Raw genomic sequence first — 16,154 nt, 5'->3', positions numbered from 1 at the left:
ACTTTGGACGTAATCCACTAAAATTAGTAAGAATGAACTCATCAATCGGAACTTTAGCTTCAGGAAGGGATTATTATTGAAACGAATAATCATTATTAGTTTTGTACCGTGATAGATCGGAAAAGTAATCACTGTGAGGGCACATACACGCCCTTGAAGAAAGCTCTACAAAAAGTACAACAGAAAGGACTGCAAACCGGATATCTCATAGGAAAACTAATGGGGAAACCTGAAACTATTATAGATGTTAATGAAACTCTAAACCAAGATGTGATTACTGTGCCAAGTGCTGGGTGATGACAGGACAGGTATCAGGGACTCTTCCGAAATCGACTTACTTTTCTTCAATCAGATTCTCCACGCCCTTCTTAGAGAACCAAACCTGCTCAGAGGATTGCGATCTAGTCCTCAACAGACTCGAAAGAGGTCTCTATAGTTAGCATAGCTAACACGAGGCTCCATTCAGCAACATCTACTGAAATGAAAGTCTTACCGATGGATAAGTACGTACCTCCGACAGCTATAATATATTCAGGTAAATCGCCTCCTTTCAAAAACAGATACCAAAAAAACCACAACCCTCAGGTTGTTCCAAGGCATCTGCGAAGAAGGGTAAATAAAAGCAACAGCAGCCCCTTGGTGACTGCAACTCGTCAACTTGGTGGGAGCCGAAGGCGGGTCGATAAAGGTAAAGAAGTCAAATCCATTAAAGATGGGTTTATACAATGACACTGATACATCAGAGTACGATAGTAAGCAGAACCAACTAATCTTAACGGCGAGAATTACAGTTATCGTCATCATCATCATCAACGGCGCAACAACCGGTATCCGGGCTAGGCCTGCCTTAGTAAGGAACTCCCGATAACCCGGTGTTGCAAATAGATCCACCAATTCGACATCACTAAAAGCTGCCCTAGCTCTAGCTGAGATAGGGTCTGCCAGTAAGGGCTTTGACTCTATAGTCCACGTGTTGATTGCTGGTAATGGAAAATTGCATATGGAGAAGAAGAAAGATGAGTCTCCCGCGCCTAAAAACGAACCAAAAAGTACCAACTGGTCCTCAGATAGGGAGTCTCAGACTAGATTGACCACACAAGGGTGACTCCGGCAACGTGGGTAGATAGGCACGTGTATATCATAAAATATTAAGGATATTACGGCAGCAGGACTGTTTGGATCAGACATTACTGTTCTTTCCTCAACGAGGGAAGGGTTTGCAACTAACCCTGAAAATTCTTATACAGTAACCATCCATCAAAAAATGCTTTCTCTGGTATTCTGTACCATCTAAACAGATGCAGAGTGGTTAAGCAAGGAATGTCCTGACTACCGACGATCCCGGAACGGGTTTTAAAAAGGATCATGCCGTTTACATACTTAAAACTATCACATTTCAAGTGCCCACTTTCAAGACCAATGGAACAAATATACTGCCTTACATTTCTACAAGACAAGTGTACAGTTTGTCCATAAACCATCTGTTTTTCGTTCGGAAAGCGGAGGATGAAACTCTGGCATGCGGATTAACCTCAAGACAACAAAAATGATTGACCCCACTCTTGTATGTTAGTCTCAAAAAACCGCCAGGCTATCTTAATTGCCGACTCCCATAAGTGTCTGAATAGCTGAGTGGTTACAGCACAAGGCTGTCATACGGAAAGTCGCGGTTCGAATCGCACTGGTGACAGTGAGTCGATTCTCCTATGAATAAGTACCTGAATCAAATCAGGGTAATATTCTCGGGGGAGCGCAATGCTGACCACATTGCCTCTACTTGCACTAAAATCCTGCTCTAACACACTTCAAGGTCCAGATCCAATTGGATTGCTACGCCAGCCATTATTATTATTATAAGGGATAAATATCCAACAGGGAGATAAGGAGATTCTTTGGTGTTCATCGCCGAAGGCACCCGCCATGCCAATACGCCTGGTATGAATTTTTCGGATGTTACAGAAGAGGAACTTCGTCGAGCGGTAAGCAGCTCGAGGAATTGGAGGTGCCCTGGTCTGGATCGGGTGCAGAATTTCTGGTATATGAAATTTAGCAGCATATAAAGCCAGTTGGCACATAATATAAATCGGGTCATTAGTCGGCCAGAGGAATTTCCACCCTTCCGCACTGCGGAAATTACCTACCTTGTCCCAAAAAAGGATACGGTGCAGGACCCCGCAGACAAAAGACCAATTACTTGCTTACCAACCCTTTACAAATTCATAACGTTCATTATTAATGGTGACCCTTCCGCGCACCTCGAGACCAACAATATTCTATCCGAGAAACAGAAGGGCTTCAGAGTCGATGCAAGGGGTTGCAAAGAGCAACTCATTATCGACTCTGAAGTTGTTGTTGCTGATTAATCAATGTCCTAAGTCTTTATCACATTGATTTCCCAAAACTAATAAAGTTCTTGGCGACAGTCATGGAAGGGTGGCACACCGTCTTATCAGTACGTTAATCTGAGGGTGTTAATACTTCAGAGCTTATCCATATACGGAGAGGTATCTTCCATGGGGATTCATTGAGTCCCCTTTGGTTTTGCATGGCACTGAACCCCTTTTAATGGCTATTGAACGATGCCAGAGGGCATGGTTTTGCAATCAAATATGACCTTAGTGCTAAGTGTGAGCTGACACACTTGATGTACTTAGATAACATTAAGCTGTATGAGGTTAGATGTTGTCTTCTATTTGTAGTCTAGCCTAAAATTGATAGACCAGTAGCTTACTCCAAACTACAATTTTTTTTTTTCAGTGTGCATATATTTCGGGAGCAACTTACAAAGCTAACTTTGTACTGATGAAGGGGGTAAGTTGCTCCCGAAATATATGCACACTGAAAAAAAAAAAATTGTAGTTTGGAGTAAGCTACTGGTCTATCAAAATTAAACTGCATGCTGGTACCGATGACCACCTTAGAAGTCGGTTGCGAATAATAGACATGCTCCGCCGTAGTATTCGGGTGGAATTTAAATTAGACAAGTGTCGGATCCATGCCATCCGCAAAGGTCATCACGAGCCGCATGCCGGACATAGCATTGGTGACCTCCACATCGAAGCTATGACCGGGACAGACTTCTATAAGTACCTAGAAATTCTGCAAGGAGCCGATGCTCGAGTTGGTGATCTGCAGGATGCTCTGCTGTCCAAAGTCCTGCGTCATCTAAGGCTGGTACGGAAATCGCATCTCGGGGAAGAATAAGATAAGTGCATTGAATGTATTAGCTACCCCTTCACTGGCTTATGTGTTCGAAATATTGTCGTGAACGAAGACCGATCTGGAAAACGTCCAGCGGCGGATACGGAGTACTATATCCAAATTTCGAATGCATCATTTTCCGCTTAACTTGAAGGATCGATATTTCAATCCTCTGGGTGGGGTGAAGTCAGACCAAGGGCGGATCGATGAATGGAAATCGAAAACAATGAATTATCTTTGGCAGCCATTTATCGATTTGCATTTGTCGAACAGATGGCTGTGTGCTGGGGAGCTCTTTGCTAAAACGAAGGGATTCATGTTTGCCATTCAGGACGGTGTGGTCGCTATCCCAGCTGAACGGAAATACGTGGAGAAGAAGGTGAACTATGAACCACTGGTTACGGAAATCAAAGATATTTAGCGTCTCGAATGGGTGGTTGTAGTTTCGATAATTTTGTCAGCTACAGGTATTCAAATCCCTCACTCTTTCCTTGATGTCCTTGGACTCTCACATAGTTTGATTCAAACCAAGCAAAAGTACACCATCTGCATACGTGCTCGATGTTGCGGGGAGTTCTCAACGGATTCTCCCATTGACCTATCACCGGCCACCACCACCAGCGCACCTTTAGTTTTTAAGTAGGTAGGATCATCCGGCATCTGCCGAGATTGTGAAAACTCGGAATAATAAGCTAGAGGCTTTTAAATATCCATCCAGCGCATCAAGCCACCGTTGTTTCGGCCAGCCTTTTGGTCGCTTACTGTCGACTTCGATGTTCAGACCAATCTTGGCAAGAGACTTCCCGTTAGCGCGAATAACGTGACCATACCATCGAAGACGCCTCTCTCGCAATTTTTCCACGATCGGTGCAACCCCATAACGATCGCAGACATCCTCATTTCGGATGTGATCACAACGTGTCACGCCATTAGTCCAAAGCAACATCATCATCTCCATTATCGCAAGACGCCGTTCATTGTCTTTTATAGTTAGTCATCACTCAGAACCATAGAAGGCGGCAGGATGGACGACATTGTGGTGAATTTTAGATTTGAGACGTTCGTTGATAGGTCGATCACAAAGAACACCAGTAGCGGGCGTTCCGCTACAGGTTGCGTTAATACTTGAAGGAATTTCATAACGCAGTTCTCCATTGCCTGATTGAGTTGACCCGAGGTATTTAAATCCCTCAGTTCTGGGCATCAGTTCTGAACTGCCGCTGATAGTTATTGTGCCTGTTTCATGAGGATCGATCGTCTAAAATTCAGTTTTATTCAGATTCAATGTGAGACCGTGTTGCATGAGGCGATCATTCCATTTTTGGACAAGTTATGCGAGATCATTTTTACTATTAGATGCTAGGAAAACATCAACTGCACTACGCAGTGTATAGGGCGCTGGATTTGAATGTCCTGTGTGACGGTGTCCGTAACAAGAACAAAGAGGAGTGGTGAGAGGGCGGTTCCTTGGTGAACACCAACAGAAACACGAAGCGGTTTTGATACAGTCGCCACACTTCGAACTTGAGTTTTCGGATCGTGGTAAAGCAATTGAACCCAGCGCACGAGTTCTTCTGGCACTAAGTGTTGTCGTAAAGCATACCAGATGAGTTCGTTTGGTACACGGTCAAACGCTTTCTCTAGATCCATAAATGCAATGTAAAGAAAGCGATACTTCTCACGGTGGTTCACCAAGAGTAACCGTGCAGCCTGTATTGCGTCAGCAGTTCCACAGTTCTTGACAAATCTGACTTGATTCACGGTTATTTCAACGATTTCTCGAATACGGTTGTCAAGAATGCGTTGAAAAATCTTCATGGCATGAAAAAGTAACCAGATCAGACGGTAATTTGAACATTTTACTGGACTATATTCGGTGAAAAATAATTTTACACCAGCGTTAAACTCAACGTAGAACGATGTAACCCATTGCATGTGAGGGCATTCAAGCTCCTACCTTTCCATCAAATTTCGGGTCAATAGGAATAACCGTTTCTTCTGTATGTGACAGATGACAAAGAGGCTGATGGACGGGCGGACAGATAGACAGTACACAAAACCTTAAAATGTGTTCATATGTAATAAAAGTAATAAACGAAAGACTAGCATTCCAACAAATTTCTTAATATATCCTGTGTAAAACCTAAAATTGGTGGAACAAAATAACCATGAAGATAACTACTGGTTGAAGTGGTTACCTCCATTTGTTGTATTTGTCATCTGTCTGGGCAGGATTAGTAGAGAGCTCGCATCACAGAAGATTGTTTGCATCGTTGAACTGCCGGAGTGCCGTAACAGTTGCAAGCGTTTACAGAACGATATCGGAGATGCGGTGTCTGGGATGATACCTAACGGGGACCAAAATGGACCAAAAAAAAAGTGCGAGAAAGGTTCTCCCCAACTGGTCCGATCAGTCATCAAATCGAATGCAGACTTAGAACCCTGTCAAACGCTAAATAAAAATATTGAAGGGGTATTGAGTTTTTAGTACTCCTACATGCCTCATGAAGTAATGTTTGATGACAGCTCCGCAGAAACGCAAATGAATGCAGCGGTAATTTTAGTATGTTAAAGTCCCACATTGCCCCCTTCCTACTAGTAGAGTCCAGTAATTAAGGATATGCAACTGTATAGTTGGGAAAATATTATATGCAATATAAATGTCCACAAACTCTTAGAAAAGGATTGTTTATCAACTCAAGAATTAGATAACCAAGTCACGCTTTGTTATCCAATATCACTCACATTTAATAACTCTAATTTTAGAAATATTTATCAAGTTTTGACCAAGAATAATTATCTATAAAGACGGAGATTCTCAATAACACTCCATGACACTGTCATTAGGAGCTCAAAGATTTATGACAGGTATTTATTTCAACATTTATAAAGCTTATTGCGAAAGATACTGTTATAGCAATTATATTGGAACTTTTCTTAAGATTTTGTTAAGTCTGAGCTTGATAACGTGGAAAATATAGCAACTTTGTCAAATTATTAATTTTCCTATTGTTTGAAAATACTTGCATTATTAGCTCAATATTGCATAAGTATACAGTGCCCGTAAAAATGATAAGAGATCCCCTGTTTTTCAAGAAATCATAAAAAATAAAACAATCCCCAGAAGCTGTGCATGTATCTGAGGTAATGGAAGATTTTTCGGTGTAACATATCGAGTAATTAAAAGAAGTTGAATTTCCGGTGAGTAAAAATATAAAGCATTTTATATTTTCATCATCATCAACCGCGCAACAACCGGTATCAGGTCTAGGCCCGCCTTAATAAGGAACTCCAGACCCCAGATTTTGCGCCGAGGTCGACCAATTGATCCCTAAAAGCTGTCTGGCGTCCCGGCCTACGTCCATGCATATAATGAGTTAATCGTGCTATGTGAAACTTAAGAACGGTCTCCATACATGCAAAAGGGAGATGTAAATTTTATATCACCAAATATAGTCACGTGAGGTATCAAATAAAAGATACTTTTCAGTCAGTTCTGATATCTAATGAGGGCGGAGCTTGAAAGTGGTCATTTCTTTTACGGACCCACTCGCAGAACCCACTCAACCGAAAAATCACACACACTCACAGACCGCCGACATCTGTTCAAATGAAGTTAATAATAGTATATTAATACAATTTTTAATAATTGACTGTAAAACTCCCCTTAAATTAGTAGTCTTCTCTTTCTTCAGCCGCTAAATGTTGGCACCCTAACTTGAAAAACCGAAAGACCCGCAAGAGCTTTTCGAAAAAGGCACATTGACATCTGCACTCCGCAAGAAACCCGATGGTCTGGTGCCAAAAGCTGCGGCTTCGAATGCGAACGCGATAAAAATGGCTATAAACTTCTCTATTTTGGTAGTCCACATACTCAATATGGTGTTGGCATTGCAATCTCAGAGGGTTTTCGTGATGCCATTAAAGAAGTCAAGTGATTCGATGACCGGCTGATGAAACTCACCATTATATAAGCTGATCGCACTATTCACTGCTTCACCGAGTACGCACCACAGGTGCCATAGAGAAAGGGGTTTGGAGCACGCAATGAGAATTACGAGCGTATAATCAATTTTGCGGACACCCATTATTTTGTAGTTATGAATGCATGGTCCATCAAACGATTGTCATGTAGAGGAAATAGTAAAACACAAATCAACTATTTTCTCGTAAGACGCCGATATTTTACCACCTTCACTAACGGCAAAGTGATTGCCTTTGTTTGCCATTCAGTGAATTAAGCCACCGAAAAAACAGTGTGAGAAACGCACTGGCTCGCCACGCATTAAATGGTGGCAATTTGGTGAGAAGAATGAAGAAATGATCTCGCTTACAAGATTACCAAACATTACGAATATGGAAGAATCCTGGAACCAAATTAAAAATCATCATCATCATCATCATCAACGGCGCAACAACCGGTATCCGGTTTAGGCCTGCGCCGAGGTCCACCAATTCGATATCCCTAATAGCTGTCTGGCGTCCTAACCTACGCCATCGCTCCATCTTAGGCAGGGTCTGCATCGTCTTCTTTTTCTACCATAGATATTGCCCTTATAGACTTTCCGTGTGGGATCATCCTCATCCAAACGGATTAAGTGACCCGCCCACCGTAACCTATTGAGCCGGATTTTATCCACAACCGGACGGTCATGGTATCGCTCATAGATTTCGTCATTGTGTAGGCTACGGAATCGTCCATCCTCATGTAGGGGGCCAAAAATTCTTCGGAGGATTCTTCTTTCAAACGCGGCCAAGAGTTCGCAATTTTTCCCAAATTAAAAATACGATCCACAAAGCGACCTGTGCAACCATCAGGGTCAAAAAGCCAACTAAACGGTTAATCAACCGAAGTACTTGGCTTTGGAATGATGATGTTGAAATGAAGGTCCGTGAAAAGAAACGCCTCTACCACCTCCACTCGACGATAAAACGATCGCCAATTGGCAACACCATCTTTTCATCGAGCACCATGCCAACGAGATAGTGGTCGGAGTCTATATTGGCCCGCTTATATGTTCTGACATCCATCAAGGCTGAGAGGTGGCGGCGTTTAATCAGCACGTGGTCAATTTGGTTGAAAGTGGTCCCGTCTGGAGAGGCCCAGGTATATTTGTGAACCGCTTTCCGCGTAAACCAGGTACTTCTAACAGCCATTTAGTGTGATGCTGCTAACTGGATAATGCGCAGTCCGTTATCATTGGTATCCCTATGTAAGCTATGGGAGCCAAAACATCACCTGAATACGGGCTCCGTCCCTACTTGACTGTTGAAATCTCCAAGTATGATTTTGATATCATACTTGGGACAGGCTTCGAGGGTCCGCTCAACTGCCTGACAGAAGGTATCCTTCTCCGACTCTGCAGTCTCCTCTGTAGGGGAGTGAACGTTTATGAGCTTTATATTTCTAAACTTGCCTCGCAAACGGAGAGTGCATAGCCTTTCGCTTATATTTTCAAAGCGGATAACAGCAGGTTTCATTTTTTGGCTAACTAAGAAACCTACTCCGAGCACATGGTTTACTGGATGGCCGCTATAATATATGGTGTAGTGGCTCTTCTCCAGGAAACCGGCCCCTGTCCATCGCATCTCTTGCAACGCTATTACATCAGCCTTATATTGCTCAGCAGCATTCGGTCTGTACAAGGAGCGCACGTTCCATGAAAAAATGCGCAAACCTTTAATCCGTTGTCTTTGCCCGGCTCGTCGTTTTGAAATCCATCCTGTCCGAGGCTCCTTTCGTGGCTTCGTAACATCGGTTTTCCGTGTAGGGTTGTCAGCCCTACCCAACCCCCGACCTGGAGGACCAGTTGATACAATTTGTCCCGTTTTTAGGGGTGGGAGACTCGGTTTCATCCTTCTCCGTCTGCAGCTTTTCGTTAAGAAAGAACTCCCAGCGGTCACCGCGTGGAGGTGGAGATAGGGTTTCGTAGTAGAGCTGTTGGTGTGGTTCAGCAGGCGTTTTCCAGGTTTTATACTCTATCGTGGGTACCAATCCAAGTTTCACCCTGGGACCTATACTACCCTTTGACCGCCTTCAACCGATTCAAATAGTAACAGATTTAAAGTACCTAGGCTTATAGATCAGTGGATATAAGAGACATAAGCGACATATCGCTAAAACCGTTAGCAAAGCAAAAAAAGTATTCAGTCAGCTTGCCGGCCTTGCAAATTCCGAGTGGGGACTAGGAAACCGCTGCCGATCTTAACCTATGGGGCGATAGGATGGGCACAGCATACGAGTGAAGTATACGCAGGGCCCATCAGGTCAGCACAACGAATGGCGCTTCTCGCAGTTACGGGAGCATATCCGACTACTTCAACTGGCGCCCTTTACGTTCTAGCGGGGTAGCTGCCGAAAAGGCTGGCAGTAATGGAGAAACACTATTTGTATATGCTGAAGACGGGGATCAGGTTCTCCGTGAAAGACAATGTCTTCAATGGAGACCATTCCCTAAGCATGAAAACCAAGCTGAAGGCAGCCATGACTAGACTATGGCAGAGGGAATGGGACAACAGTGAAAAGGGGCAAATTACAAGGTTGTTCTTCCCAGACATTGCAAGGAGGCTGAAAGTGAATTGGATGATAACCAATCATTATACAAGCCAATTCCTAGCAAGACCTGGTGACTTCAAGTGGAAGTTAAGGCAATTCCAGCTCAGCACAGCAGTCACTGCGACTGCGAAGCACAGGAAACGGCATTTCACGTGCTATATGAATGTCCGGCTTACGATGAAGAAAGGCAGAGGCTGGTAAATGCCAGCATGACTGAACTTGGAACATGTCTAGTGCAGCCGGATGACCTTGTTGGGCAGAAGCTCTTTTCTGCATTTGAGAATTTTTGCAGGGAGGTGCCGAAAACCAAAAAAGCTTTCAGTGCCTTGAGCCTTGCACACGACACAACGGGAACATTAGAGGGCTGGGGCATCTCAATCCAAATTGCCCAAAAAACCATGATAAAATAAAAGGGCTGTGTATTTTATAATTATCCGAAGCTCACCTCTGGAGAAATCGTAGGCAAAGGATTTCCTGTGCGATTACAATCTTCCACTTTAAGACTGGGAAGTTAAATGTTTCAATCTTATAACTTTTTAGTCTGGGGCAATGTAATTAGCATCTGAACTTTTTAAAGAGGCTTAGGAAAATCAAAATTGGATTTTTCAATCCAATTCAGAATGCAGGGAAATAGCTTGCCTCGTGCCTGTCGACTACAAAACAGGCCAGCAACGTGGCGCAATACTGGGAAAATTGTTCAGGACTGAATTCTGAACCACAAATGCTTTGCAAAAGAAAAATAGGATCAAAGGGAAATACTATATGGGAGATGAAGAAAATGAAATAGGAGATAAGGAAATAGAAGGGGAAAAGGGCGACACGAAGGCTTGGATAAACCGCCGACGAGGTCAGCGACGCGAAACGAGCATTGCCAAAGGCTCGGCTATTGGCACAACAGCAAAGTTGGCGGCAATGAGCCCATGTAGAGCTCGGAGATGCGTTTCCTCAATCTAAAAGATAAGCCCCAAAGGCTGTCGTACGGAGGATCGTACCCGTCTCGGAGGAATCTGGAGCAAACGCGAATCTCGTGGTTGAGTGTGGTCCATTTGCAACATTGTGCGAAGCTCAATATTGGCGCTGGACTCGAGATGGTTGTGGTGTTAAATAAGTCGACAAGCTAGAATTGTATCCCCCGGTGAGGGACTTATAAGGACGCATCTTTGCAAGAAATCGACCATCTGGTAAGGCCAGAAAACAAGCCATCCCGGAAGGGAGGGGATACGGCTTAACGGCTCAGGCACTCCAATGGGACCGTACAATAGACACAGACTCCAAGTCAGCGCAACTGAAGTCGAGGAAGCAATAAAGCAACAATATCAGGAAAGTAGAACACTATCTGACTGGCAAGAAAATACCACACAATTCCAATATGGAAAAAGAAAGATACTCCAGCAGAATGTTCAAATTACCGTCCGATCCGGTTACTTTCCCATACCATGAAAATTTTTGAACGGCGGGTGTATTAAAACCGCTTCGTGTCTGTATTGGTATTCATCGAGGAGGCGCCCTTTCACCACTCCTCTTTGTTCACGCGGGACATCCAACGTCCAGCGCCCGATACACTGCTCTATGCAAATTATGTTTTCCTAGCATCTAATAGCAAAAATGATCTCGAGCAACTTGTCCTGAATAAAACTAAGTTTTTGGAAAACGATTCTCACGGAAAACAACTTGTTACGAAGCCACAACAGGAGCCTCGGACAAGACGGATTTTAAAACGACGGACCCGGCAACGACAACGGAATAACGATTTTAACAGCCAAGTAGGGAAGGAGCCCGTATTCAGGCGATACGTTGGCTCCCATAGCTTATACGAAAAAACAAATGATAACGGACTGCGGACTATTCAATTGGCAGGGTCACACGAAATGGTTGTTGGAAGTACCTGGTTTGCGCGGAAAGTGGTCCAGAAACATACGTGGGCCTCTCCAGACGGGACCACTTTCAACCAAATTGACCACGTGTTGATCGAACGCCACCACCTCTCAGCCTTGATGAATGTCGGAACATATAGGGGGGCCAATATAGACTCGGACCACTTTCTCGTTGGCATGGTGCTCCGAGCCCGAATAACAATACCACCTAGAATCCCCTCTGACAATCAGGTGAGAGTGAACACTGAAGCCATCCACAACACAACCCTCCGCGACACCTATAAGAGGGAAATGGATGCCGCAATAACCGCAGTCAACAGAGGACCTGGAGATGAAGCATCAACAAATGATCTTCACAACCACCTGAAGAACGTTATCATGGATACGGCCACAAATATACTTGGCCCCAGCCGTAAAAGGAGTCGGAACGGCTGGTTTGACGATGAATGTAAGCTAGCAACGGAACGGAAGAATGCCGCATACCGAGTAATGTTGCATTCTCAAAGAACGCGGGCACGCGCAGAGACTTATCACGAACTCCGTCGAGCGGAGAAGCAACTTCAAAGACGGAAAAAGGAAGCCTGGGAGAACCAACAAGTCTGTGAACTAGAAAAGTACAGGGAGCAACCGCACCAGGCGCGGAAGTTTTACCAACAAGCCAGCAGGATGAAGCCTTATACACCTCCATGCTCATCCTGGCGAGACAAAGAGGGAAATCTGATTTCCAACAGAATAGGCATATTAGAGCCATGGGTTGAGTACTTTGATGAGCTACTGAACAACCAGAACATCGGCGAGTTGGAGGTCCCGCCAACTAAAGACGACGGACAAATACTGCCACCACCAAGTTTAGGAGAAACAGTCCGTGCAATTCATCGGCTAAAAAATCATAAGTCGCCAGGAGCCGATGGAATTACAGCCGAATTGGTTAAATATGGACGCGACCAGTTACACCAAATAGTTCATCAACTTATGCTGAAGGTATGGGACAGCGAATCAATGCCTGACGATTGGCAACGAGGCATTATCTGTCTCATACATAAAAAGGGAGATATCACACAGTGCAGCAATTATAGAGGTATCACGTTGCTGAGTACCATCTATAAGATATTCTCCACTATCTTACTAGGCCGGATAGCCCCATACGCCCAGAACATCATTGGCCCATACCAAAGAGGCTTCACTCCAGGCAAATCAGCAACAGATCAAATTTTCTCTCTGCGGCAAGCAATGGAAAAACTGTTGGAATATGGACAACAGTTGTACCATCTGTTCATCGACTTTAAAGCCGCCTATGATAGCGTGGCCAGGGTAAAACTATACATGGCCATGAGAGAATTCGGTATCCCGACGAAATTAATAAGACTGACTAGGCGGCCCTGACCAATGTGCGAGGCCAGATAAAAGCAGCAGGATCACTCTCAAGACCATTCGACATCAACAACGGTCTACGACAAGGGGATGCTCTATCATGCGTCCTCTTTTACCTGGCCCTCGAGAAAATGATCCGTGATGCTTAGGTAAATGCAAAAGGTAGGCTCCTCTTTAAGTCCAACCAACTACTGGCCTATGCTAACGATATCGACATCATGGGAAGAACCACCCGAGACGTACAAACTGTCTTCATCCAGATCGAGCAGACGATAATCGGCGCGAGATCTTGGGCTGCACATCAATGAAGGCAAGACAAAATACAGGGTGCGGCAGCATAACTTCCTTTTTTAAAATGCGCGCCACTCAGTTAGTTGTTGTCATAGCGGAGCGCTAGTGGTCTCGTTCAAGAGGGGATACTGTAAAGTTTTGTCCCGACATGGTTCAGTCGCCATCATGCGTTGAAATAGTGAGGAGCGTGCCTTTGCCGTTGAGGTTTACTTTTCAAGCGGATGTTGGGTTATTGCAACACAGCGTGCATTTCGGAATCGCTTTAATTTAGCCCCGTTGGCTCCCGTCCCAGACCGCAAATCAATTGTTACATGGGTCACTACATTCAAACAAACTGCAAGTGCGACAAAAGGAAGAACTAGAGTCCCTCGGCCCGTTAGATCACCTGAGAACATTGAAGCAGTGAGAGCGCCAATGTTGCGATCGCCACGGCGGGGAAATTGGCAGCATAACACCTGCTATGCTAACAAGAGTCATGACAAACGCCAGAAATCGGTTTACGCAATGTATGGAGAATGGAGGACGTCACCTAACAGATTTGATCTTCAAAACAATGTAAATAAAAACTTTAGACATGTACCTACATAATAAAAAGTAAATAAATATTTTCCGATGCATACAATAGTTTTTATTGAGTTTTGAAAAAAGGAAGCTATGCTGCCGCACCCTGTATATGGTGGCAACGTCGGCACCGAAGACGAATCAACCAACAACATCAAACCGCACTGGTCAAACACGAAGAAGAAGAAGTATAGGAGAATACAACTTTGAGACCGTTGACAATTTCTCCTATCTAGGGTCGAAAATCACAACCGATAACAACTACGATGATGAAATCCGCGCACGGTTGCTGTCAGCCAACAGAGCCTATTTCAGCTTACAAAAACTTGTCCGCTCGAAACGTCTCACCATAGGGTCAAAGCTCTTACCGTACAAGACAATGATCTTACCAGTCCTCATGTATTCCTCGGAGGGTTCTTAGCAAGAAGAATCGCGAACTCTTGGCCGCGTTCGAGAGAAGGATCCTCTGAAGAATTTTTGGCCCTCTACATGAGGATGGACGATTCCGTAGCCTACACAATGACGAAATCTATGAGCGATACCATGACCGTCCGGTTGTGGATAAAATCCGGCTCAATAGGTTACGGTGGGCAGGTCACTTAATCCGTATGGATGAGGATGATCCCACCCGGAAAGTCTATAAGGGCAATATCTATGGTAGAAAAAGAAGACGAGGCAGACCCTGCCTAAGATGGAGTGATGGCGTAAGTCAGAACGCCAAACAGCTTTTAGGGATATCGAATTGATGGACCTCGGCGCAAAACCGAGATGTCTGGAGTTCCTTATTAAATCAGGCCTAGACCGGATACCGGTTGTTGCGCCGTTGATGATGATGATGTTTCTCATGAAATTAGTACAACCACTGTGAGTGGCAATAACCTGCCCAGAACTAAGCGATTTAAATATCTCGGGTCAATGCTATCAGCCAATGGAGAACTGCGTTATGAAATTGCTTCACTCATTAACAAAAACTGGATGATGGGGCGTTCCCCAACTGGTGTTCTTTGTGGTCGACGTAACAACAAATGTTTCAGATCTAAAATTTACCGCAATGTCGTCCGTCCTGTCGCTCTCTATGGTTCTGAGTGTTGGCCAACTATAAAAGACAATGAACGGCGTCTTGTGGTAATAGAGACGAAGGTGTTGCATTGGACTGGTGGCGTGACACGTTTTGATCACATCCGTAATGAGGATATCCGCGATGGTTATGGGGTTGCACCGATCGTGGAAAAATTGCGAGAGAGGCGTCTTCGATGGTATGGTCAGGCAATTCGTGCTAACGAGAATTCACTTGCCAAGATTGGTCTGAACATCGAAGTCGATGGTAAACGACCAAAAGGCAGGTCGAAACAACGGTGGCTTGGTACGCTGGATGGGAATTTAAAAGCCTCGAAATTGCACCTAGATCAGGCATTCGATAGAGTCAAATGTCACAGCCGACCACGACGAGCCGACCCCGCTTGTGAACGGGACAAAGGCTGAAGAAAAAAGAAGAGTCTTGGTCTGCCTCCTTCGCTCTCCAATAACCACATGAGCTTAGATTCAGGCTTTCGTAGTCATTCACATTCGTATATCTCAGCAATCTTGTGAGTGATCTCTTCAATTGATACTCGTATTTTCGCTTAGTTATTTAGTTGTTGTGCTTCAGGTGTCCAGTCTTGAAGAGCTGAAGCAACTACGAAAACTTTTATAGTGAAATTTGGCAACATTCTGATATACATACTATTAATAATTAGTTCTATTATACTTTAAATAAAAGTCGTTCAGGAACAGGGTTATCTTTAGAAAAGCCAAAGATTATTCCGCGTGATCGCATTCTCATCATTCTACGTACGTTCTTTTTACCTTCCAATATCTCCAAGTGAACATTGGATTTCGACCAGTGGGGTCCACAGAGGTTTTAAAACTTATCACCTCCAATCGGATTGGGGTTTATCTATTGCTCCCAAAAACGATTGGGTTTACAGCATGCGGCAATCTCACTGGATTTCTGACTAACAGAATCCTTGTTTATACACACATAGTGAACTATCGTAAAGGTGATAGCATCAGGCTTGTAAATCCTATCTAAAATTTGGGTAGGCGCTTTCTCACATGACCTGAATCACTCAATTACGAACTTATCACGTACCCAACACGTTCACCCATGTACATATCAGATCTCAGGAAAATAGCGTCACAGAAATTTCCAAAATACGAAAATGCATCTTAGATAAGAACAGGACAATAAATATATAGCATTCGGTAGCCGCCGCGAAAAAAAATCAATCAATTAGGGGCTAAAATTAAATCGTTTGAAT

At 44.0% G+C, this 16,154-nt stretch overlaps 1 protein-coding gene across 1 annotated transcript in view; it reads right to left on the bottom strand.

The window, feature by feature from the left end:
• LOC119652984 overlaps positions 1-16,154 on the bottom strand; it is a 49,042-nt gene that overhangs the window by 23,464 nt on the left and 9,424 nt on the right. The gene's annotated exons all lie outside the window — the stretch shown is intronic.

Source organism: Hermetia illucens, chromosome 3 (assembly GCF_905115235.1).
Source record: "Hermetia illucens chromosome 3, iHerIll2.2.curated.20191125, whole genome shotgun sequence".
In the NCBI taxonomy this organism is placed as follows: Eukaryota; Metazoa; Arthropoda; class Insecta; order Diptera; family Stratiomyidae; genus Hermetia; species Hermetia illucens.
The sequence above is the reverse complement of the archived record's forward strand: the minus strand, read 5'-3'. Positions and strand labels throughout refer to the sequence as shown.